We start from the raw sequence: 23,629 nt of genomic DNA, 5'->3' as shown, positions 1-23,629 counted from the left end.
TAAGGAAACAGAGACAGATGATGCTGGAATGAGTAGATACAGGTTGAGTCATGAGGGCCCTAAAATTACCTTACAAGATAAAACCTCATGGGTAATGGAGAGCCAGTAACAGACTTATAAGGGGAGTGTCAGCCTCAGACTCATATTTCAAAGAACACCATGGTGGCTGTCGGTACTAGACTGGAAAAGAGTAAGGCAAGAGACAGGAAGACCTCTGGGAGACTCAACAGTGATCTGGGAAGGGAAGAAGATCCAAATCAGTGCAGAAGAAGGCAGAACGAAAAAGGGCCATGGTGGGGGTGGGGGGTGGCACCTGGCTGGCTCAGTCACGTGAAGAGCATACGACTCTTGATCTCGGGGCCATGAGTTCAAGCCTCATACTAGAGGTAGAGCTTACATTAAAAAGAAAAAGAAAAAGAGAAAGAAAGAAAGAAAAAAAAAAGAAAAGGAACCATGTATCCTAACAGAATGGCCGCATTAGTATCACCTACATAAGGAGAAAAGTCATAAATTTTACAACTTATCATTTTGAAAGTTTGATGAATGTAAAATCAATAGCTTTCCAAACCCACTATAAGAATATAAAGAAAAATTCACTCATAATAACAACATACACCTTTTAAAAACAACACACAAAACAACCATACACACACACACACACACACACACACACACACACAAAACCCCAGGCATAAACTCAAAAGAAATGTGCAAGATTGATATGAAGAAAAATAGAAAACTTTACTGAAGATATAGAAGACTGGAGGAGCAGAGATATATTATAGTAGCTATCATATGCAGAGCATGTATCGTGTGCTAAGTACCACATATTATACACAATCAAGTATACATTGCTCATGTAATCCTTTCATCAACTTTCTGCAAAAAGTACTATAACTACTTTTTTTCATAAGGAGAAGATTGTTTCACAGAAATATTCAAAATAACATATAAATGCAATGCCAACCTAATTTTTAAAAACTCTTTAAAAAATGAATTGACCATCAAGAGAATGAAAAGACAACCCTAGGATGGGAGAAAATATTTGCAAAGCATATATCTGGCAAAAGCATGTATCTCAAATATATAAAGAACTCTTACAATTCAATAATAAAAAAGACAAATCGGTTAAAAACAGGCAAGGATCTGAACAGACATTTCTTCAAAGAAGACATACATATGGACAATAAGCACTTGAAAAGCTATTGTGGAAATACAAATCAAAGCTACAATGAGATACCACTTCACACCCACTAGAATGGCTCTAATCAAAAAGACAGATAATAAGTGCTAGCAATAATATGGGAGAAATTAGAATGCTCGCACATTGCTGGTAGGAATATAAAATGGTGCAGCTGCTTTGAAAAACAGTCTGGCAGTTCCTCAAATGGTTAAACATAGGTAGGGATGCTTGGGGCACCTGGGTGGCTCAGTCAATTAAGCATCCGACTTCAGCTCAGGTCATGATCTCACGGTTCGTGGGTTTGAGCCCCGTGTCAGGCTCTGTGCTGACAGCTCAGAGCCTGGAGCCTGCTTTGGATTCTGTGTCTCCCTCTCTCTGCTCCTCCCCCACTCATGCTCTCTCTGTCTCTCTCTCTCTCTCTCTCTCTCTCCTTCAAAAATAAATAACAATATTAAAAAAAAATAGGGATGCCATATGATCCAGCAATTCCACTGCTAGGTATATACCCAAGAAGAATGAAAACATACTTAAGGGCATTATTCATAATAGCCAAAAAGTGGTAACAGTGTATATGTTCTTCAGCTGATGTGGATAAATAAAATATACCATATCCATAATGTTATGGGTTGAATTGTGCCCCTGAAAAAGATATGTTGACGTCCCAGGGGTACCCGTGAATGTGACTTTATTGAAAATTAGGTCTTTGCATACATAATCAAGTTAAAACGAGGTCATACTGGAGTAGTGCGGGCCTTTAATCCAATAGGACTGGTGTCCTTAAATGGAGAAGAGACACAGAAACAGGCTCCCACAGAGAGATTTAGCATGTAAAGACAGACGCTCAGGGAAGAAGACCATGTGAAGACAGAAGCAGGCCAAGGAATGCCAAGGATTGCCAGCAACTACCAGAAGCTAAGAAGAGGCAAGAAAGGATTCTCCCCCTGAGCCTCAGAGACAGAGTAGCCTTCCTTACACCTTGGTTTTGGACTTTCTAGCCTCCAGAACTGTGAGAGAATACATTTGTGTTAGTTTAAGCTACCCAGTTTGTGTTACTTTGTTACTGTAGCCCTAGGAAACAAGCACACCATAGGATGGAATTCTATTCAGGGGTAAAAAAAAAATGATGAGTACTGATACATTCCACAACATGGATGAGACTTGAAAACATTATGCTGAGTGAAAGAAGCCTGTCACAAGATACCACAAATTGTATGATTCCATTTATACAAAATATTCAGATCTATAAAGGCAGAAAGATTAGTGGTTGCCTAGGGCTCGGGTACTGGGGAATGAAATGGGGAATGACTGCTAACTGGCACAGGTTTCTTTTTGGGGTGACGAAAATGTTCCAAAATCAGATTGTGGTGATGGCTGCACAACTGTGAACACAGACACACACAAAAAAACCAAAACCCACTGAAGTGTATACTTTAAACAATGAGTTATATAAATTACATCTCAATAAAGCCATTTAAAAAAAACTTGACAAGCTAATTCTAAAAGTCAGGAAAAGAAATTCTAAGATTAGCCCCACAAATGTTTTTTAAATGAGTATGTGAGCTGAAAAAGTATATGAGTTTCAATAAAATGACAGTAATAATAGAAGGGAGTGTTTATCCCACTAGATATCAAAATATGTATTGAACATAGGATACTGTGGAATTGGTCCTGCAAAACAGAAAACCAGGTCACAGAGCAGAAGGGAGTCCAGAAACAGACTGTGGGTGTGAGAAAGTAGTAAATGATAAACGTGACATTTTAGATTAATGGGTCAAGGACAGATTTAATATTCAGAGTGATACTGTTGGGAAAATGATAATTATGCACTCACCATTCACACACACACACATACACACTGGATGTGTGTGAGGAATTAAAGAAAAACTCAAACATACAAGAATTTATAGGAGATATACTCATAAGAGGAAAACCTAGGGGCACCTGGGTGGCCCAGTCAGTTGAGCATCTGACTTCAGCTTAGGTCATCATCTCATGGTTCACGAGTTGAAGCTCCGCATTGGGTTCTGAGCTGACAGCTCAGAGCCTGGAACCTGCTTCGGATTCTGTGTCTCCCTCTCTCTCTGCCTCTCCCCCGCTTGCACTCTGTCTCTCACAAAAATAAACATTAAAAAAAAAAGAGAGAGAGAAAGAGAGAGAGAAAACCCTGTTGTGCCTTAGGGTAAAACAGGGCTCTTCAACCTCAATACCATTGACATTTTAGTCCAGGTTATGGAGGGCTTTCCTGTGTATTGTAAGATGTTTAGCAGCATCTGTAGTTTCCGCTCAGTAGATGACCCTCGTTAGACAACCAAAAAATGTCTCCTCACATTGCCAAATGGTCCCTGGAAGGCAAAATATCTCCCACTGGAGAACCACTCAGGTAGGGAATGAGAGCCACAAAATACAAAATACACATAGTGAAAGACAGATACGTTCAAATGTCTATGGTTCGACAAAGGTGCCATATAGTTAAAAGGCAAGAATCAACATTAAAAAAGCACTAAGTTAGGAATAAATACTTAAAACAGATACAAATGACAAAAGATTGATATCCAGAATACATAAAACTCTACCATATATTTAAAAAAAAACAAAACAATAAAAACGAGGCATTTCTCAAAAGAGGAAATGCAAATAGCCAACAATCATGAAAAGGTTCCCAGTCTCACTGGTAACTAGGTAAGTACAAATTAAAACACCAATTAGAATCATTTTTCACCCACTAGATGGGCAAAAATGAAAAAGATTGATAGCATCACATGTTTAAAAGAGCCAGGGAAACAGACATCATTATACACTGGTGGTGGGCAGTTTAGCCTTAGATGTCCACACCCTCCCACCCAGCAACTCAATCTGCAGGTTTGAAATGTTCACATGGGCACACAGACACATTTGGAAGGATGTTCTCTGCCTCACTGCGTCTAACTGTAAACAATCTATGGAAACTCTCATACTGTGAAATCTTAATATACCATGGAATTTACAGAGCAAGTAGAATAAGGTAGGTCTCTCTACAAATGGACAAATAAAAAGTTCCAAGGCCCATTTTTAAGTATAAAAAATCAAGTTGCTGAATAGGTACAATATGCTGTATTTGTAAAGTATGTCAGTAAAAATTTAACATGAAATCTTACATGCATGTAACTTATATGAACAAACACTTGTCAATAAATGTAAAGAAAGAGAAAAACACACACACATCCCAAACTGGTAACAGTTCTTACTTTAGGGCTAAGAAATTAAAGAAGATGGAGATGGAAAGAGATCAAATACCCATTTTAAATTTCTTACATGATTTTTTTTTTTTTAGGACCGTATGCATGGACTGCAACTAAAATAAATATAAAAGAATAAATACATTTTTTAAAACTAACTGAACTTGACCAAAACCAATCATTACTTCCCCCAATAAACTGCTTGTCTCCCGCACTTCCTAATTCTGATAATTAACAAAATCTTCCCGGGAGGTTCCTTCTAACCATGTAATACAATTTTTAAAATACGGTAAAAGTAATGTAATGTTTTCAAGGCATGGGCACCTAAGAGAGTTTGCGTCCAATCAGTATATCAAAAGCTTAGAAAGGGCTGGGTTTGCTTTTCTTTTAATGAGCAAGGATCAACTGTGCACTAACCACTAGGGTTCTAGTTTTGATCCCAGCGATGCGAGAAAAGAGGTGGCTCCCAGCAAGGCCCAGAGCAGCGGGTGTGGTCTGGGAGGAAAGGGGTGGTAACAGCAGAGGCGGGGGCAGGTCCCCACGAACCTCGGGGAGAAACTGTCACTGTGGCCGCGTGGAACACGCAGCGGCGCCCAAGGAGTTGCCAGGTGCTGTGGGCGGTGCCTCCTTTTGAGCTGACTGGGTCTAGAAACCATGAAGGTTTGGTACGTGCTCCTAAAGAGAGAAGAAGGGAGTTCGAGAGGGCGCGTGGGTGGCCGCGGCCCGGGACGAGAGCCCTCGTCGCACACCTGGGTGCTGAACCGCCGCGGGGCAGGGGAGCGAGGAGGCCGCGCCGGGTAGGGGAAGAAGGAAGGGCTGGGCCAAGTCGCTTGGGGACGGCGGGGTCCGCGCAATAAGTCGCCCCCGCAGACAGTGACATCGCCGGCTCCACAACCCTTCCCCTCAATCGGCACTGGAAACCCCCTCCTTCCCTCGCAGAGGCGGGTGAAAGGCCTCGCGGGTCCCCGATTCTCACTCACCTGCGACCGGGACCCAAACCGAACACCTGCAGCACCTCACGCTGAAGAGCTGGAACCCTCCACCGCCACCTGCGCGCACCCACCCGGATCCACTAGGGCCGAAGCCACTTCCGGTCCTGAGACGGGCTAGGAGGATGTAATCCCAGCCGGTGTGTACAAATGGGCGACGCCATATTGTACGGAAGCTGCCAGGGCAGCTGTGCCCGCCCCAGTTTCTCCAGTGCTGAACAAAGGATCTGTTAAAATTGGAAAGGCTTATCGTCTCTTCAGAAAAGGGTATTTGTGTTTTTGTTTCTGGGGTGGTATTTTTGTTTGTTTTGATTTGGGTTTTGAAAGGAGTGGCCTCTGGAACCCTCTCAAATGCAATATGGAACATCTAATTGTTATTACTAATTAGCTCCAGTAATGCTACTCTACTGCTCTAATTTTCTTAACTGTTAAATGATAAAGGTAAATAAGACAGACACTTGTTTAAATAATGTATTCCTGAGTAGCAGTGCATTTTATACCATTGCCATTACAATAATTACGCCATCTTGTATAACAATAACCACAATACCTTATGTTTATATTTAAAATCATTCATTCAACCGGTCTTTATCAGCAACTATTATATGTGAAGAAGCTAACGTGTGCTCTGTGTTGTTATTTTGTCATAGAATGTGTAACGGAAGGAGAAATGCGATGTGCATAAACAATGTAAAGTACAATAATAGATGCCATTGTTGACTGTGTACATGCACTGTGCTAGAAACTTTGCAAATTGTTTCATGTATTTTATCTCATTTAATCCTCACAACAACCTCCTGAAACAGTACTATTATCAGTGACATTTTACATAAAATGGAGAAAGGTTAAATAAATTTCTCAAGGTAGCAGCAAGTAAGCATTGGAGCTGTGAATCAAACCTCGGTATATCTTCTTACAAAGCATGTTGCCCTCATTCTCTAGATTATATTGCCTCCTGTAAAGGAAAAGAAGTTCTAAGTTCCTTTAGGTAAGTACCCATAAGGGGGAAATCTATGGCAGATGTAGAGGATTAACTCCCTGCATTTTAATCTGCTCCATCCAGAAACATCTAAAATAACAAACAGAAAAGTTAAAAGGAAATGCAAATTAAAACCACAATGAGAGACCATACCCACCAGAAAGACTAAAATGAAAAAGACACAAAATGCCAAGGATTGACAAGGTTGTGGAGCAACCAGAGCTCTCATATGCTTCTGAGGGTAAATAAATGGGTACCATCACTTTGTTAAACTGTTTGGCAGGATCAACTAAAGCTGAATATATGCATAGCCTCTGTCCCAACAGTTTCACTCCTAGGTATAAGCCCAACAAAAATGTGTACATATGTTCACTGAACGGACATATACAAAAAAACCCATACTCATGTTGGCAACAGCCCTACACTGGAAACTACCCAAATATCCATGCTGTTAGAAGTCAACGTAGAGTAATGACTCTGGAAGAGAGCATGAGGAGGCTCATGAAGTGCTGATAACATTCTGTTTCTTAATCTGAGTGCTGGTTTACGTGTGTGTTTAGGTTACATATTTGTGGACACTTTCCTGGATGCATATACACTTCAATAAAAAGGTTTTGTTTTTTTTTAAATGAAAGTAAAGGAGTGAAAAGTTTATAAACCGAAAGAAGAAAAAGAATAGGAATGGAGAGGGGCGCCTGGGTGGCTCAGTTGGTTAAGCATCTGACTTTGGCTCAGGTCATGATCTCGTAGCTCATGAGTTCGAGCCCCACATCAGGCTCTGTGCTGACAGCTCAGAGCCTGGAGCCTCCTTCAGATTCTGTGTCTCCCTCTCCCTCTGCTCCAACCCACTTGCATTCTGTCTCTGTCTCTCTCAAAAATAAATAAACATTAAAAAAAATTTTTTTAAATAAGAATAGGAATGGAGATAATAGCAGACAAACAAATCTCAGTGTAATTTTATAAGACATAAATTTGATTGAAATGACAGAATATTGACATGTGAGGGATCCCATTGAGGAGGAGCAGAATACATGACACCAACATATGCCATTTTGACATGTGGATTATTTTGAACTAAAGGCAATTAAGACCCAACAGATTTAAGGAAAAGTTTTACCTGTCTTTTAACTACATAAAGAATTTAGAATGGGGGTCTGGCTCAGAAAGAGACTTATTACCAGAGATAACTTTTAATAACTTTTAATGTACAGCAGGGCAAATATCTAATTACCAAATACCTGCTCTTCTTATTGTCCTGGGAGTTCCCCTCCTCCCATTTGAATCCCTAGGCCTATTCTATTCTATTCTATTCTATTCTTTAACTTAAGATGGCATTTAAGCCTCAATTGCCTGACTTGTCCTTGGGTCTCATTCTTTTTTTTTTTTTTTTTCAACATTTTTTATTTTATTTTTGGGACAGAGAGAGACAGAGCATGAACGGGGGAGGGGCAGAGAGAGAGGGAGACACAGAATCGGAAACAGGCTCCAGGCTCCGAGCCATCAGCCCAGAGCCTGACACGGGGCTCGAACTCATGGACCGCGAGATGGTGACCTGGCTGAAGTCGGACGCTTAACCGACTGCGCCACCCAGGCGCCCCTATAGGACTCTCAATTTGTTTTCTTCTGTTAATCTGTCTTATGTCAATTTAATTAATAGACCAGCTAGAAGAATCTAGAAGGGTAGAGGAAAAAATTTTCGTCCCCTACACCATAATAAATTGTCTGGGTCCTACATTGAAGTTCCAACCCAACAAGCCCCATCTGTGCATAAAGGATTCCCAGTCAGCTTTTTAGTACCTCATTCTTTGTCTTAGTCTGTGTGGACTATTGTAACACAATGCCATTGACTAGGTGGCTTATAAACAATAGGAATTTAGGGGTGCCTGGGTGGCTTAGTCTGTTAAGCGTCCAACTTCAGCTCAGGTCATGATCTCACCATTCAGGAGTTTGAGCCCTGTGTCAGGTTCTGTGCTGACAGCTCAGAGCCTGAATCCTGCTTCGGATTCTCTGTCTTCCTTTCTCTCTGCTCCTCCCCTGCTCATGCTTTGTCTCTCAAAAATAAATAAACATTGAAAAAAAAAACAAATTTATTTCTCATAGTTTTGGGGCAGGGAAGTCCATGATCAAGGTGCTGACAGATTTTTTTTGTCTGGTGAGTGCCTGCCACCTAGTTTATAGACTGCTGTCTTTTCATTGTGCCCTCACTTGGCCAAGAGATAAGGAGCTCTTGTGGGCCTCTTTTATAAGTCGCTAATCTCATTCATGAGGTTCCACTCTCATGACCTAATCACCTCCCAAAGTCCCCACCTCCTGATATCATTACACTGGAAGTTAGTTTTCAACCTATGGATTTTGAGAAGACACAAAACATTCAGTCAATAACATCTACATAGGTAAATGTATCCAAGAATCACCAGTCATTGCTGGAGTATCTCCAACACCATTAATTAACAGTTTATAAGGAACACGTATAGAACTCTGCATCCAGCATTTTGAGAACACAAATACTTTTAAAACTTATCAGGAAGGGGATGGGCTAAATGGGTGATGCCATTAAGGAGGGCACTTGTTGGGATGAGCACTGGGTGTCATATGTAAGTGACAAATCACTGGGTTCTACTCCTGAAACTAATAGGACATTGTTAACTAACTTGAATTTAAATAAAGTAATTAAAAAAAAATAAAGGACAATGAAGCAGCAACAAAAAAGCAAATAAACAAACAAAACAAAACTTACAAAGAATACTTAAGAAAATTAACTTTTATTTAGGCCATTGAGCAATTTACTACAAATTGCATAAAATTGCTATCATACAGATCTCATTCTCTGATCTTAGTACAATTAAGCTAGAAGTCAATAACAAAATTATTTTTAAAACTCTATATATTTGAAGATTTAAAAAAATCTTAATAACTGAAAGATCAAAGAAAAAATCCCAGTGGAAATAAAGTTATAATAACAGATTTGAGAGGTAATAAAAATACTATATATGAAAATTTATAGGATGCAGGCAAATTAATAACCTTATATGCTTTTACACTCTAAAATAAGAAAAACTAAAAATTAAAGATATAAGTGATCATCCTAATACAGTAGAAGAAAAAAAAACATAAATCCAAAATAGTAGGAAGGAAGAAGATAAAGATCAGAGAATAAATTAATAAAATAGAAAAAGATGTGATAGATGAACAAAAGAACTAAAGTTAGATATTTGAAAAGACTAATAAAACAAGTTCCTGTGAGATTGATCTAGATAAAAGAGAAGTAGCAACAAATAAATAATGTTTATTTAAGGGGGGGATATAAAATAAGCAGAGATTTAAGAAACTGCAAAATATGATGAACAACTTTATGCCAAAAAAATGATTAGACAAGAGAATGAAAAGATAGGCCACAGATTGAGAGGATACATCTGCAAACACTTATCTAATAAAAGACTATTATCCAGAATATACAAGGAAATTTTGAAACTCAACAACCCAATTAAAAAGTAACCAAAAGTGGGGCTCCTGGATGGCTCAGTTGGTTAAGTGTCCCACTTCAGCTCAGGTCACGGTCTCATAGTTTGTGAGTTTGAGCCCCATATCAGGTGAGCTCGACCCCTTCAGGATTCTCTCTCTCCCTCTCTCTCTGCCCCTCACTCACCCTTGTGCGTGCTCTCTCTCTCTCAAAAATAAAAAATAAAAAAATTAAGTGATCAAAAGATTTGAATAGATACCTCACTGAATAAGATATAGGCTATCCAAATAAGCAGATGAAAAGATGTTCAACATTATATGTTACTAGGAAATTGTAAATTAAAACAACAATTAGAGGGGCGCCTGGGTAGATCAATCAGTTGAGCATCAGACTCATGATTTCCGCTCAGGTCGTCATCCCAAGGTCATGGGATCAAGTCCCACATCAGGCTCTGTGTTGAGATTAATATTCTCTCTCTCTCTCCCTCTGCCCCTCTTCCTCTCTCTCCCTCTCCCTCTGCCCCTCTTCCTCTCTGTCTCTCTCTGTCTCTCTCAACAACGACAATTAGATAACATCATCTCATTGAATGGCTAAATCATTTTAGAATGGCTAAAATTCAAACACTGATAACACCAAATGGTGATGAGGATATGGAGCAACAGGAACTTTCATTCATTACTGGTGGGAATGCAAAATGGTGCAGCCACTTCTAAAGATATTTTGTCAGTTTTTTACAAAGCTAAATATAGTTTTACTATATGATCCAGAAATCATGCTCCTAGGTTTTTGCTCAAATGAGTGAAAACTTAAGTCCACACAGAAACCTACACACAAATGTTTATAGCAGCTTTAGTCATAAATTGAAGGCAACCAAGACGTTCTTCGATAGGTGAACGTATAACCAAACTGTGGCACATCCATACAGTGGGATGTTATTCAGCAATAAAAAGAAATGAGCTATCAAGCCACAAAAAGACATAGAGGAATCTTAAGTGCATATTGCTAAGTGAATGAGGCCAGTCTGAGAAGGGTACATACTGTATGTTTCCAACTATATGACATTATCTAAAAGGCAAAACTGTGGCAACAGTAAAAAGATCAGTGGTTGCTAGGCGTTCCTGGGGAGGAAAGGAGGGGTACATAGGTGGAGCACAGACGATTTTTTAGTGCAGTGAAACTATTCTGTATGATACTGTAATGGGGGATACATGACATTATGGATGTATCAAAACCCATATAGAATTGTGCAACACAAAGGGAAAACACTAAAATAAACTATATTCTTTAGTTGGTAATAATTTATCAATAGTGGTTAGTCAGTTGAAACAAATGTACCACACCAGTGCAAAATTTAATAGTAGGGGGAACTGTATGTGTATGTGTGTATTGGGGTGAGGGGAGTAGTGTATGGGAACACTCTAGTTTCTGTTCAAATTTTCTGTAAACCTAAAACTGTCCTAGAAATAAAGTCAATTCATTTTAGAATATTGTTCCATGAGCTGCTTGATTTAGAATATTGTGCCATGAGCTGCATTTCTAAAAATGCTTTATTCATTTATTCATTGATTTTGAGGACAACTTAATTCCAAACCCTGGGATGTCATAGACAGAAAATTCAAGAGGAACGATGGCAGGAAATGCCAGTGGCCTCCCCAATATCTCCATTCTCCCCTCTGCCTAGTAGCAAAAGTCAGGGGGCATTTAAAAAATACATTTAAGCTTTCTGCCTGTGGACACTGCTGAGGAAGCATCATTAAAGTCTCCCCTCCCACCACTATCATGTCTTAAGTCAGAGTCTCCCAAAGAGCCTGAACAGCTACCGAAGCTTTTCATCGGAGGTTTGAGCTTTGAAACAACCGGTTAGAGTCTGAGGAGCCATTTTGAGCAATGGGGAATGCTTACGGACTGTGTGGTTATGAGAGATCCAAACACCAAGCACTCCAGAGGTGTTTGGGTTCGTCATGTATGCCACTGTGGAAGAGGTGGATGCAGCCATGAGTGCAAGGCCACACAAGGTAGATGGAAGAGTTGTGGAACCAAAGAGGGCTGTCTCCAGAGAAGATTCTCAAAGACCTGGTGCCCACTTAACTGTGAAAAAGATTTTTGTTGGTGGCATTGAAGAACATCATCCAAGAGGGGCGCCTGGGTGGCTCAGTTGGTTGGGCGTCCGACTGCAGCTCAGGGCATGATCTCACAGTTTGTGAGTTCGAGCCTTGTGTTGGGCTCTGTACTCACAGCTCAGAGCCTGAAGCCTGCTTCAGATTCTGTGTCTCCCTCTCTCTGTCCCTCCCCAACTCATGCTCTGTCTCTCTCTGTCTCTCAAAAATAAGTAAATGTTAAAAAAAAAATTTAAGAACATCATCCAAGAGATTAGTTTGAACAGTATGGGAAAATTGGAGTGACTGAAATCATGACTAACTGAGGCAGTGGCAAAAAGAGAGGTTTGCTTTTATAACATTTGATGACCATGACTCTATAGACAAGATTGTCATTCAAAAATACCATACTGTGAATGGTCACAATTGTGAAGTCAGGAGAACTCTGTCTAAGAAAGAGATGGCTAGTGCTTCATCCAGCCAAAGAGGTCAAAGTGGCTCTGGAAACTTTGGTGGTGGTCGTGGAGGTGGTTTTGGTGGGAATAACTTTGGTCATGGAGGAAGCTTCAGTGGGTGAGGTAGCTTTGGTGGCAATCAAAGGGGTAGTGGATATGGTGGCAGTGGGGATGGCTATAACAGATTTGGTAACGATGGAAGCAACTTCGGAGGTGGTGAAAGCTAGAATGATTTTGGCAAGTACAACAATCAATCTTCAAATTTTGGACCCATGAAAGAAGGAAATTTTGGAGGCAGAAGCCCTGGCCCCTATGGTGGTGGAGGCCAGTACTTTGTCAAACCATGAAACCAAGGTGGCTACGGTGGTTCCAGCAGCAGTAGCTATGGCAGTGGCAGAAGGTTTTAATTAAGGCCAGGAAACAAAGCTTAGCAGGAGAGCCAGAGAAGTGACAGGGAAGCTACAGGTTATAACAGATTTGTGAACCCAGCCAAGCATAGTGGTGGCAGGGCCTAACTGCTACAAAGAAGACATGTTTTAGACAATACTCATGTGTATGGGCAAAAAACTCAAGACTGTATTTGTGACTAATTGTATAACAGGTTATTTTAGTTTCTGTTCTATGGAAAGTGTAAAGCATTCCAACAAACGGTTTTAACGTAGATTGTTTTTTTGTGCCCATGCTATTGATTGCTAAATGTAATAGTCTCATCATGATGTTGAATAAATGTGTCTTAAAAAATTTTTTTTAAATTGCATTTAAAAATGCACTTAAATTGCATTTCCCCAAAATTTCTTTTCTGTCTTCATTGGTAATGGATATGGCCATGTGATTAAGTTCTGGCCAGTAAGGTCTAAACAAAAGTTTTTGCACTAGACTCTCAGTAGTTTTTTGTTTTTTGTTTTTTTTTTAGTGTTTATTTATTTTTGAGAGAGAGCGTGAGCAGGGTAGGTGGAGAGAAAGGGGGACAGAGGACTTGTAGCAGGCTCCCCGCTGACAACCTATGTGGTGTGGTGCTCAAACCCACGAGCCACAAGATCATGACCTGAGCTGAGATCAGACACTCAATCGACTGAGCCACCCAGGTGCCCCTAGACTTTTAGTAGTTCTTAAAAAGGGGACAGACAACTGTCACAGGCCTTTTTGTTGTTAGCCTTCCACTTATTTCTTGCTAAGACTAGGACTTGATAGCTGGGGCTCCAACAGCTCTCTGCCACCACAGTGGCACTTTGAAGATGGAAGCCAGGTGCCCAGGAGGGTGGAGTGGAGAGAGAGAAGAAACCTGGATCCCTGATGCCTTCTGTGGTTTCCATATTAACCCTGAACTACCTACCTCTAGACTTCTTTTACATTAGAAAATAAACTAATTTTTACCAAAAAAATTTTAATGTTTATTTTTTGAGAGAGAGCGAGAGCGAGCATGAGTGAGGGAGGGGCAGAGAGAGAGAGGGAGACACAGAATCCGAAGCAGGCTCCAGCCTCCGAGCTGTCAGCACAGAGCCCCACACAGGGCTGGAACTCATCAACTGTGAGATCATGACCTGAGCCCAAGTCAGACATTTAACCCACTGAGCCACCCAGGTGCCCCAAAAAATAAACTAATTTTTTAAGCCACTACAGTGAAGTCTTTGTTACCAGCAATGAAACCCAATCCCTAACTGATACATGAAATGAAAGGTATTAATACTGAATGCATACCACACAAGTTGACTAAAACTGGCTGGCTCAGTCGGTAGAACATGCAGCTCTTGATCTTGGGGTTGTGAGTTTGAGCCCCACATTGGATGTAGAGATTACTTAAAAATAACATCTTAAAAACAAACAAACAAACAAACAAACAAACAAAAACCCTGTTGAATACAGGGCCCAGGCTTGAAGATACACAATAAAGGTGAAAACAAAACACCTTTATTGGATTTGTTTAGTGTGTTGGAGATAAAGGTCAAAGCTTAGAGGAACCACTAAAGAGGCTCTTTCTGAAAATCCTATTTCCTTCCATCAAAATTCTATCCATCCTTTCTGTCCACTGATCCCTTCTATAAACTTTTGTAATATGATTAGGTACTATACAGATTATAAAAATATGTAGCTATGCATTCAAGAAGCTTACAAGCTAGTTGGAAAGACAAAAAGACAATTTGTTATCATATGAGAAAAGGTATCCTTTTTTTGGTGGTTTAGAGATATATGGAACTTTTTTCTCTCTTCTAAAGAGCTAGACTGAAACTACTTCTTGGAAAAGAAGAAATTCATGAAGGCCCTTTAAAATAAGGGTAAGACTGGGGCACCTGGTGTATCAGTCAGTTAAGCATCCAACTCTTTTTTTATTATTATTATTTTAATGCTCATTTATTTTTGAGAGAGAGAGAACAGAGCGCAAGTGGGAGAGGGGCAGAGAGAGAGGGAGACACAGAATCTGAAGCAGGCTCCAGACTCTGAGCCTGTCAGCACAGAGCCCGAAGCAGGGCTCAAACTCACGAACCATGAGATCGAACCATGAGATTGTGACCTGAGCTGAAGTCAGATGCTTAACTGACTGAGCCACCAAGGCATCCCTAAGTGTCCAACTCTTGATTTTGGCTCAGGTGATGATCTCACAATTTGTGAGATAGCACCCCAAGCTGTCACCACAGAGCCTGCTTGGGATTCCCTTCTCTCCCTCTCTCTGTCTGCACCCCTCCTTGTGCTCGGGCTCTCTCTCTCTCAAAATAAATAAATATATTTTTTTAATGAAATAAAATGAAATGAGGGTGAGACTCTCACTGCCATGGGAAAAGTTCACCTAACAATAGGGGTTCAAAGGCTGGTGAATCAGCATTCCTTTTGTTTTATAGTGAGTGGTGCTCATGGAGGTTGAGCTGAACTGCTTCCTAGGGTAAAAGGGTGAGGAATTAGAAAATTCAGGGAGCAATCAGAGATAACGGGAGGAGTCAGCAAGGCTCCCAGCTTCCTGGGAGAAAGAGAAAGACATCTCAGAGGAGAGACTTTGAGGGAGAAAGAAACGTTTAAAGCATTTGGGGAGTTGAGTTTAAGTTCTTTGGTGTGGGATGTGTACACATAATGTAACCTCATCCTCTATCTCTCATAGGTAAGGCTCAGGAAAGCCAATTGTGTATCATCCTCTAATGTTTTAGTTCCAGTAGATTCTTTGGAGGACTTTGAATGGGTGTTGAATTTTGTATCCATGTTTGCAAGAAGAAAAGCAAATGTTATGTGTGGGCCTTCTGAAGCTGGAGGGTAAAAGTGGATTCCTGACATCTAAGTCAGAAACACAGACACAGACACACACACACACACACACACACACACACACACACACACACAAACACACACACAAAGAGAATGCCAGTTTAAGATGATGGAGTAAGCCACATGTAACTCTACTTCCTACTGAAATCTCTCTTTGAAAACAAGGGCCGCCCAGGTGGCTCAGTCGGTTAAGTGTCCAACTTCAGCTCAAGTCATGATCTCATGGTTCATGGGTTCAAGCCCTGCATCGGGCTCTGTGCTGACAGCTCAGAGCCTGGAGCCTGCTTCGGATTCTGTGTCTCCCTCTCTCTCTCTGCCCCTCCCCAGCTCGTACTCTCTCTTTCTCTCAAAAATAAATAAATATTAAAAATTTAAAAAAAATAAAAAAATAAGTAAAAATGGGGAAAAAACGAAACTTCAAGGTAAAAAAGATATAGAAAAAGCAGACGACCAAAATGAGAGTAAACCTAGCAGAGAGTCAGCCACCATCACTCGCAATTGGCAAAGACTCAAAAGCAGACAGACAAGTGGGAAACTTTTATAATGAAAACAGGGGCAGCTTCAGATATGGTTGGTGGCCATTGTAATGGGGAAACTGGAGATGGGCTGACTAGAAGCCAGGCTTCTTATGTGATTGGTTTGGCTTTCTCTGGTTGGTCCTGTGTTGGAAGTAGGAGCAAAATATAAAGAAGCAGACCCACCAACAAGCTCTAACCATTCTGGGCTGTTTGACTCAGAAGCTGTGGTTTGGCTTCCCAGGCTGGTGGTTGCTGTAGAAGTCATGGGTCAGAGTTCTACTGTCATATGAGACCTGGCTATTTTCTGTTTGTATAGTCAGTCTCTTAGAGAACAGGAGATAAAATCACTAACATTTTGGAAGCTGGAAAGCAGACGGATAGTGGGAACTGACTTATCAGACTCTTCTTCATCTATCAAAGGACAGGCCAAAAGCAAGCCTGGTTTGCCCTACAAAACCACCAAAAGCCTCAAGAATTGGAAGCACCAGGTACCTCAAGAAGCAGGGGTAAAGTTGGGACGAAAAGCAGAATAACTGGTTAAAAGTCTATTTCAGAAGCAGTTGGACCACCTGATTTCCTTCCTAGCTGCCAACCCTGCAGAAGGTTTAGGATTGATTCCCTGGAGACAATAAAGTAGAAGATACCTTGTCTAGTTAAGAATAAGGGTGCCATACTAGGGAACCTGGGAACTAGGGAACCTGGGTGGCACAGTCAGTGGAGCATCCGACTCGTGATTTGAGCTCAGGTCATGACCTCCTGGTTCATGAGATCGAGCCCCACATCAGGCTCTGCACTGACAGTGTGGAACCTGCTTGGGATTCTCTGTCTCCCTCTCTCTCTCTCTCTGCCCCTACCCTGCTTGCTCTTTTCCTCAAAATAAAAAGATAAACTTAAAAAAAAAATTAACAACAACAAAAAGAATGGGGTGTCATACTAAAAACATGAGGATTCAGTGAAAATTACTTACTTTCATACTTTCAAGATTCCTGCCTCACTTTCCCACATCAGCAACCAACGTTAGAAGCCAAGTGTATACGAAAAATTTTCAGATAATTTTGTTATGAGCATACATTAAACTTTCTTTAGTATCTTACAACAACGAAGAAGGCCAATAGTAGGATACTTCTAAATGGGCGAAAAGATTATCAGGAAATGGAAAACTGCATTGTTCTAAGCATACCCTTCCCACTTACCAGATTCTATGGGGTTTTTGCCTTCTATAGTTTTTGAGCTGTTTTACACTGCTGAAGAGATATATGTTAATTTGTAGAAAGCTGATAATAATGCAAATAATTATTGTCTTTAGATGTGCAAATAAATGCTGTTAGGTGAAGCTTCTATTGACAACCCCACTCCCCCACACCTCTTAATAAGCCAGCTTTGTGTATATTGAGAAAATGTATGTCAACGTTTTTGATAGGCTTAGATATTTGGTCTTTGGGTTTTCCTTTGAACTGATTGTAACATCTTTTCCAGATCCTTCATTAAATAATGAGTTAAGTCAAATCTTTGACATGTATTTATTTCATATCTGCATCTGATTCATAATTTTCTTTTCTTTTCTTTTCTTTTTTTTTTTATTTACTATTATCCTTTAAGAAGTCCAATTCAGTGGGAATGCAAACTGATGCAGCCACTCTGGAAAACCATATGGAGGTTCCTCAAAAAATTAAAAATAGAACTACCCTATGACCCAGATATTGCACTACTAGGTATTTATCCAAAGGATACAGGTATGCTGTTTCGAAGGTGCACACACACCCCAATGTTTATAGAAATGCTATCGACAATAGCCAAAGTATGAAAAGAGCCCAAATGTCCATTGGTGGATGAATGGATAAAGAAGATGTGGTGTATATATACAATGGAATATTATTCGGCATTTAGAAAGAATGAAATCTTGCCATTTGCAACAACATGGATGGAACTAGAGTGTATTATGGAAATTAGTCACAGAATGACTTCACTCATATGTGGAATTTAAGATACAAAACAGATGAACAAAAGGGAAGAAAAGCAAAAATAATATAAAAACAGGGAGGGGACAAAACATAAGAGAACAAACTGAGGGTTGCTGGAGGGTTGTGGGTGGGGGATGGGCTAAATGGGCAAGGGGCATTGAGGAGGACACTTGTTGGGATAAGCACTGGGTGTTATATGTAGGGGATGAGTCACTGGATTCTACTTCTGAAATCATTATTGCACTATATGCTAACTAACTTGGATGTAAATTTTAAAAAATAATAAAAATATAAATAAATATAGAAAGAAAAGAAAGACAGAAAGACAGAAAGAAAGAAAGAAAGAAAGAAAGAAAGAAAGAAAGAAAGAAAGAAAGAAAGAAAGAAAGAAAGAAAAAAAGAATCCAGTTCAGGGGTGCCTGGGTAGCTCAGTCAGTTAAGCGTCCAACTTCAGCTCAGGTCATGATCGCATGGTTTGTGAGTTCAAGCTCCGCGTTGGGCTCTGTACTGACAGCTCAGAACCTGGAGCCTGTTTCAGATTCTGAGTCTCTCTCTCTCTCTGCCCCTCCCCTGCTCACACTCTGTCTCTGTCAAAAAATAAATAAACATTAAAAAAAAAAGAGAAGTCCAATTCAAAGATTTATTTTTGGTAGGGATATTTGGGAGGAAAAGAGATTGGTTAGAAAAATCATTTTAGGGATGGTTGGCTGTTTCCAGTCCATGGAGCACGCAACTCTTGATCTCTGGGTTGTGAGTTCAAGCCCCACACTGGGTGTAGAGATTACTTAAAAATAAAATCTTTTGAAAGAAAGAAAGAAAGAAAGAAAGAAAGAAAGAAAGAAAGAAAGAAAGAAAGAAAGAAAGAAAGGAAAGAATGAGGAAGAGAGAGAAAGAGAGAAGGAAGGAAAGAAAGAAAAAGAAAAAATCACTTTAGATTAGTTACAAGAAAAAAAAGAATATTTGGTGAAATTCACTACACTCTGAACTGAAAGGTGACTGGGTGCATAACTGGCTTCTTGGAAGTTTTAATCCCTTTAGTTTTTTTAGGATTTTGTGTAGGCATTTTATCAGAAATTCTCATTTCTCCCTCGAAGGCAGATGTAAATTACAACATGAAAAAAATGCATTCTGGTTCTAGTTTGAATTTTTTTTTTCTTTTACACAATAATGATTTCTGAATCTCCAGTCAAAAGCTGTCTCTAAATACCTACTCCCAGTGCTACTCTAAGCAATGAAAAAGGGACCTTGCTCCAAAATGTAAATCACCATACTGTTTCCTTCACTGAAAAATTCTTCCTACAAAACTGTGCTTGCTGACATAGATACTTCACATTCTGGAACAAACTTTTATCTTATTGAGGACTGATAAAAGCCAATTGTGGAGTACCTAGCTGGCTCAGTCATAGAGCATGTGACTCTTGATCTCAGAGTCATGAGTTCCAGCTCCACATTGGGAGTAGAGTCTACTTTAAAAATAAATAAAAATGCATTTAAAAAACCCCCCAAATTGCAGAAAGTGAAATGTTTTCCAGCTTTAAAAAGGAATTAAATTATAATACGTGCTACAACAGGAGTGAACCTTGAAGGTATTTATGCTGAGTGAAATAAGCCAGGCACAAAAGGACAAATAATGCATGATACCACTTACATGAGGTTGCTAGAAGAGTCAAATTCATAGAGACTAGAGTGGAATAGTGGTGACCAGGAGCTGGGGGGAGAGATTGGGCACGGAGTTTCAGTTTGGGATGATGGAAAAAATCTGGAGATGGATGGTGGTAATAGTTACAAAACAATGTAAATATACTTAATGCCATGGAATTGTACATTAAAAAATGGTTAAAATGGTAAATTTTAAATTATATATGTATATGTATATATATATATTTTTTTACCACAGTTGTAAAATGATTAAAGTGATAGATTTTAAGTTATACATACTTTACTGCAATTTTTTTTGTTTACATTACAGACCAGCTAGTCCAAAGACTACACTTTGAATTGTACTATGTTAGACTCCAGGCTTCTCAAACTAAATTTATCAACCCCAGCAGATCTTTCCACATGCCGCAAACTAGCTCCTTTCTAACTCTCAACTCCACATTTATTCTACCTTTCTCCACTATTCATTCAGTTACGAACACTAGAAATCGGTGAAATGTCCTAGACTCCTGCCTCCCCTTCATCTTTTTGTATATAATTTGAGCAATGATTGTCTAACTGTACTGATAATAAAGAAGCTGTTCCTCAGCTTCAAGCCGTTTATGCGTAGTTTTGTGGTGCTGAGGCTGGGTCTTTGCGTTTCACACTTTTCGTTCACCAGACTGGCTCTCTGTTAGCTCCTGCCAATAGACAATAGTGGGAGATGAGAGGCAGGAAGAAGGAAGAAGGGACTGCTGCTCCTTCCTGTTCGCTTTTTGTTTCTATCCAGTCACATGCCAGCAGCAGTCCTGGACTCCTTTCCATACTCCCAGAACTAGCCTTATCACATTCCTCAGAGGGACCAGTACCAGCTAGGCAGCAACCCCCTCAGAGGTCTGAGTCACGAAGAGGCCCACCGCTAAGCTACTGAGCTACCAGTATAAGTCAGGTAGCGTGTTTTTAAGGTCTGGGTTCCAGCTCCCGAGGGCCCCTCCTTCAAGTGTTTAATCCCAACGGTCCCAACCTTGACTCTTTATTTCCCCATCTACTTCTTGCAGTTACTACTTCTTAGTCCCACTTTCTCTTTTCAATTCTCCAATGCCTATGATATCTCCAATAACTGTTTATATGAATTTTCTTAGTTAAGGTAACTGCTGTAGTTTGTTGAACACTGACTAATACAGGAAATGGTCCCAAGAATAGTTCTAGGAGGCTGACTTTCAGCTATAGGATTTGGGGTTGATTTGTTTATATCCTCAAATTCAAATGCAATGTTGAGCAAGTTGTCAGTGGGAAATGGGATGTAGTGGCATCATAAATGATCAACTTATCACCTTTAGTCATTTGTGTTGGAGTGCCCACTAAAGCAAACGCTTTGAAGTCACGTATGACTGTTTGATGGTAATGTAGACAGTAACAACTCTATGTTGGGAGTGGCTTCATTTGCTCCCCACAAAGAACTCATATAAGAAATGGAAAAGGTCAAGTCATTAAACATTCAGTTCAAGAGACAGAGAAAGCTTCTTTGGCAGTCCTAAAGAATCCCTTATTTTTTATACTTACAATCTAATATTGCTGAAAATCATAGAATTTAATTGTGCAGATTTCAGAATTACAACATAAGTTGATTTCATAGCCATGCCAGAACTCTCTAGTGAAAGATAAGGCAATGATGGGGAAGGGGATGACACTGAAACTGGAATGATGACATCTGGGTTGGTGCCCAAAAAGTGACTTTACACTGAAGAAATCTGACAAAACTACCTCAGCCACATTATCAAGGCTATAAGTCATATGTATGGACTGCCTAAAAAAACTAGGACTGCCATAACAAAATGCCATAGACTGGGTGGCTTCAAGAACAGAAATTTATTTCTCATAGTTCTAGAGGCTGAGAAATCCCAGACCAAGGTGATGGCTAATTCTGTTTCTGTTGAAAACTCTTTTCCTAGCTTGTAGATGGCCCATTTCTCACTATGTCCTCAGGTGATGGACAGAGGGAGATCTCTGGTGTCTCTTGTATAAGGACACTAATCCTATTGGGTCAAGGCCCCACCCTTACTACTTCATTTAATCTTAATTACAGCCTAAAGGCCCTATCTCCAAATAGGGTCAAATTGGGGCCTAGGGCTCAACATATGAATTTGTGGAGCTAAGGAAGGACACAATCCAGTTCATAGCAATATCCTTGATATAATTTGATGAAAATGGCACTCTGTGGCCTTCCTCCCAAAACACATAGCCCCAGGCTTTTTTGCTTCTGTCCCTCATCTCTCTCTCTCTTTTTTAAGAATCTCTACACCTAACTGTGGGTCTTGAACTCATGACCTTGAGATCAAGAGTGAGATGTCCTACCAACTAAGCCAGCCAGGCAACCCCAGTCTAATCATGAGATAAACATCAGACAAATCCCTATTGAGTGACATTCTACAAAATACTTGATTAGTACTCTTCAAAACTGTCAAGGTCATCAAAGACAAGGAAAAGTCCCAGCCAAGAGGAACCTAAGGAGACATGTCAACTAAATGTAAAGTGGTATCCCTGATAAGATCCTAGAACACAAAAAGGATTATCAGGTAAAAGTTAAAGTAATCTAAATGAAGTATGGACTTTAATTAATAACAATGTAATGATATAGGTTCATTAAGTATACAAAGGTACCATACTAAGATAAGATGTTAATAATAGGGGAAGTTGAGTGGGGGATATATGGGAACTCTTTATTCTTCTTCACAAGTTTTTTATAAATCTAAAATATTCTAAAATAAAAAGCTTATTTAACAGGTAAAAATAAAAAAAAAAAAACCAATGTAGGCACAATTATCATAAGGAGTAGCAGAAATGAAATGGTGTTCAGAAAGTTTTGATATGTAAGAATCTTTGGCAGTGGGTGATCGATCCTGGTGTCCTAAGTTAAATGGATAGCTTAATAAAATGTTATTGGAATTACCCACTTATGGTATTTCTAGTAAGACCCTGTGCTGGACCAGACATAAACTCTGGACAAAACACACCATAAAAACACCTCCCTGAAGGCACTGGAGAGTGAACAAAAGCAGGTAGATTCTGACAGGGAGTCAACACTTACAAGTAATGACATGAGGTGAATTTTCTTTTATAGTCTTTAACCTGACAATCCAACCAGTTAGAAAACCATCAAAGACATATAAGAACTGAACAACACAATTAACTACTTTGTCCTAATTGACATTAATAGAACCCAATGCCCAACAACTATACACATTCTTTTCAAGGGCAAATGACATATTCACCAGGGTAGACTATATGTGAAGCCAAAGAACAAGTACTGATAAATTTTTAAACATTGACAATTTAAAAGACAGTTTCTCTGACACTGGGATTAGTTATAAATAACAAGATTCTAAGAAAACTAAAAATATTTGGAAATCAGTATACATACTTCTAAATAATCCACAAGTCAAAAAATCAAGAGAAATTAGAAGATATTTTTAGGGGCGCCTGGGTGGCTTAGTCGGTTAAGTGTCTGACTTAGACTCAGGTCATGATCTCACAGTTGGTGAATTTGAGCCCCATGTGGGGCTCTGTGCTGACAGCTCAGAGCCTGGAGCCTGCTTCAGATTCTGTGTCTCCCTCTCTCTCTGCCCCTCCCCCATGCATACTCTGTCTTTTTCTCTCTCTCAAAAATGAATTAGCATTAAAAAAATAAAAAAAAAATTTTAAAGATGATATTTTTAAATGGATGTTAATGAAAACATTTTGATATTTGTGGGATACAGATAAAGCAGTGCTTCCAGGGAAATTTATAGCTTTAAATGTTTATATATTAAAAGAAGATCTAAAATCAACAATCTACATTTTCACCTTAAGGAATTAGAAAATAAGAGCAAATTAAGCCCAATGGAAA

At 39.7% G+C, this 23,629-nt stretch overlaps 1 protein-coding gene and 1 pseudogene across 3 annotated transcripts in view; one reads left to right on the top strand and one right to left on the bottom strand.

Moving 5' to 3' along the window:
• The window catches only part of EXD2 (exonuclease 3'-5' domain containing 2), an 85,238-nt gene that overhangs the window by 44,016 nt on the left and 17,593 nt on the right, over window positions 1-23,629 (bottom strand). Inside the window, exon 3 of one of the 3 annotated variants that reach the window (XM_019451428.2) lies at window positions 19,754-19,813. The gene's annotated coding sequence lies outside the window, so the exon portion shown is untranslated. Of the gene's footprint in view, window positions 1-5,378; window positions 5,495-19,753; window positions 19,814-23,629 lie in introns of those variants that run through there. The other 2 variants (XM_019451425.2, XM_019451427.2) reach the window with 2 other exon arrangements.
• On the top strand, window positions 11,788-13,196 carry LOC109268172 (heterogeneous nuclear ribonucleoprotein A1-like; annotated as a pseudogene).

Source organism: Panthera pardus, unplaced genomic scaffold, assembly GCF_024362965.1.
Source record: "Panthera pardus isolate Hobbes unplaced genomic scaffold, ASM2436296v1 HiC_scaffold_24, whole genome shotgun sequence".
Classification (NCBI taxonomy): Eukaryota; Metazoa; Chordata; class Mammalia; order Carnivora; family Felidae; genus Panthera; species Panthera pardus.
The sequence above is the reverse complement of the archived record's forward strand: the minus strand, read 5'-3'. Positions and strand labels throughout refer to the sequence as shown.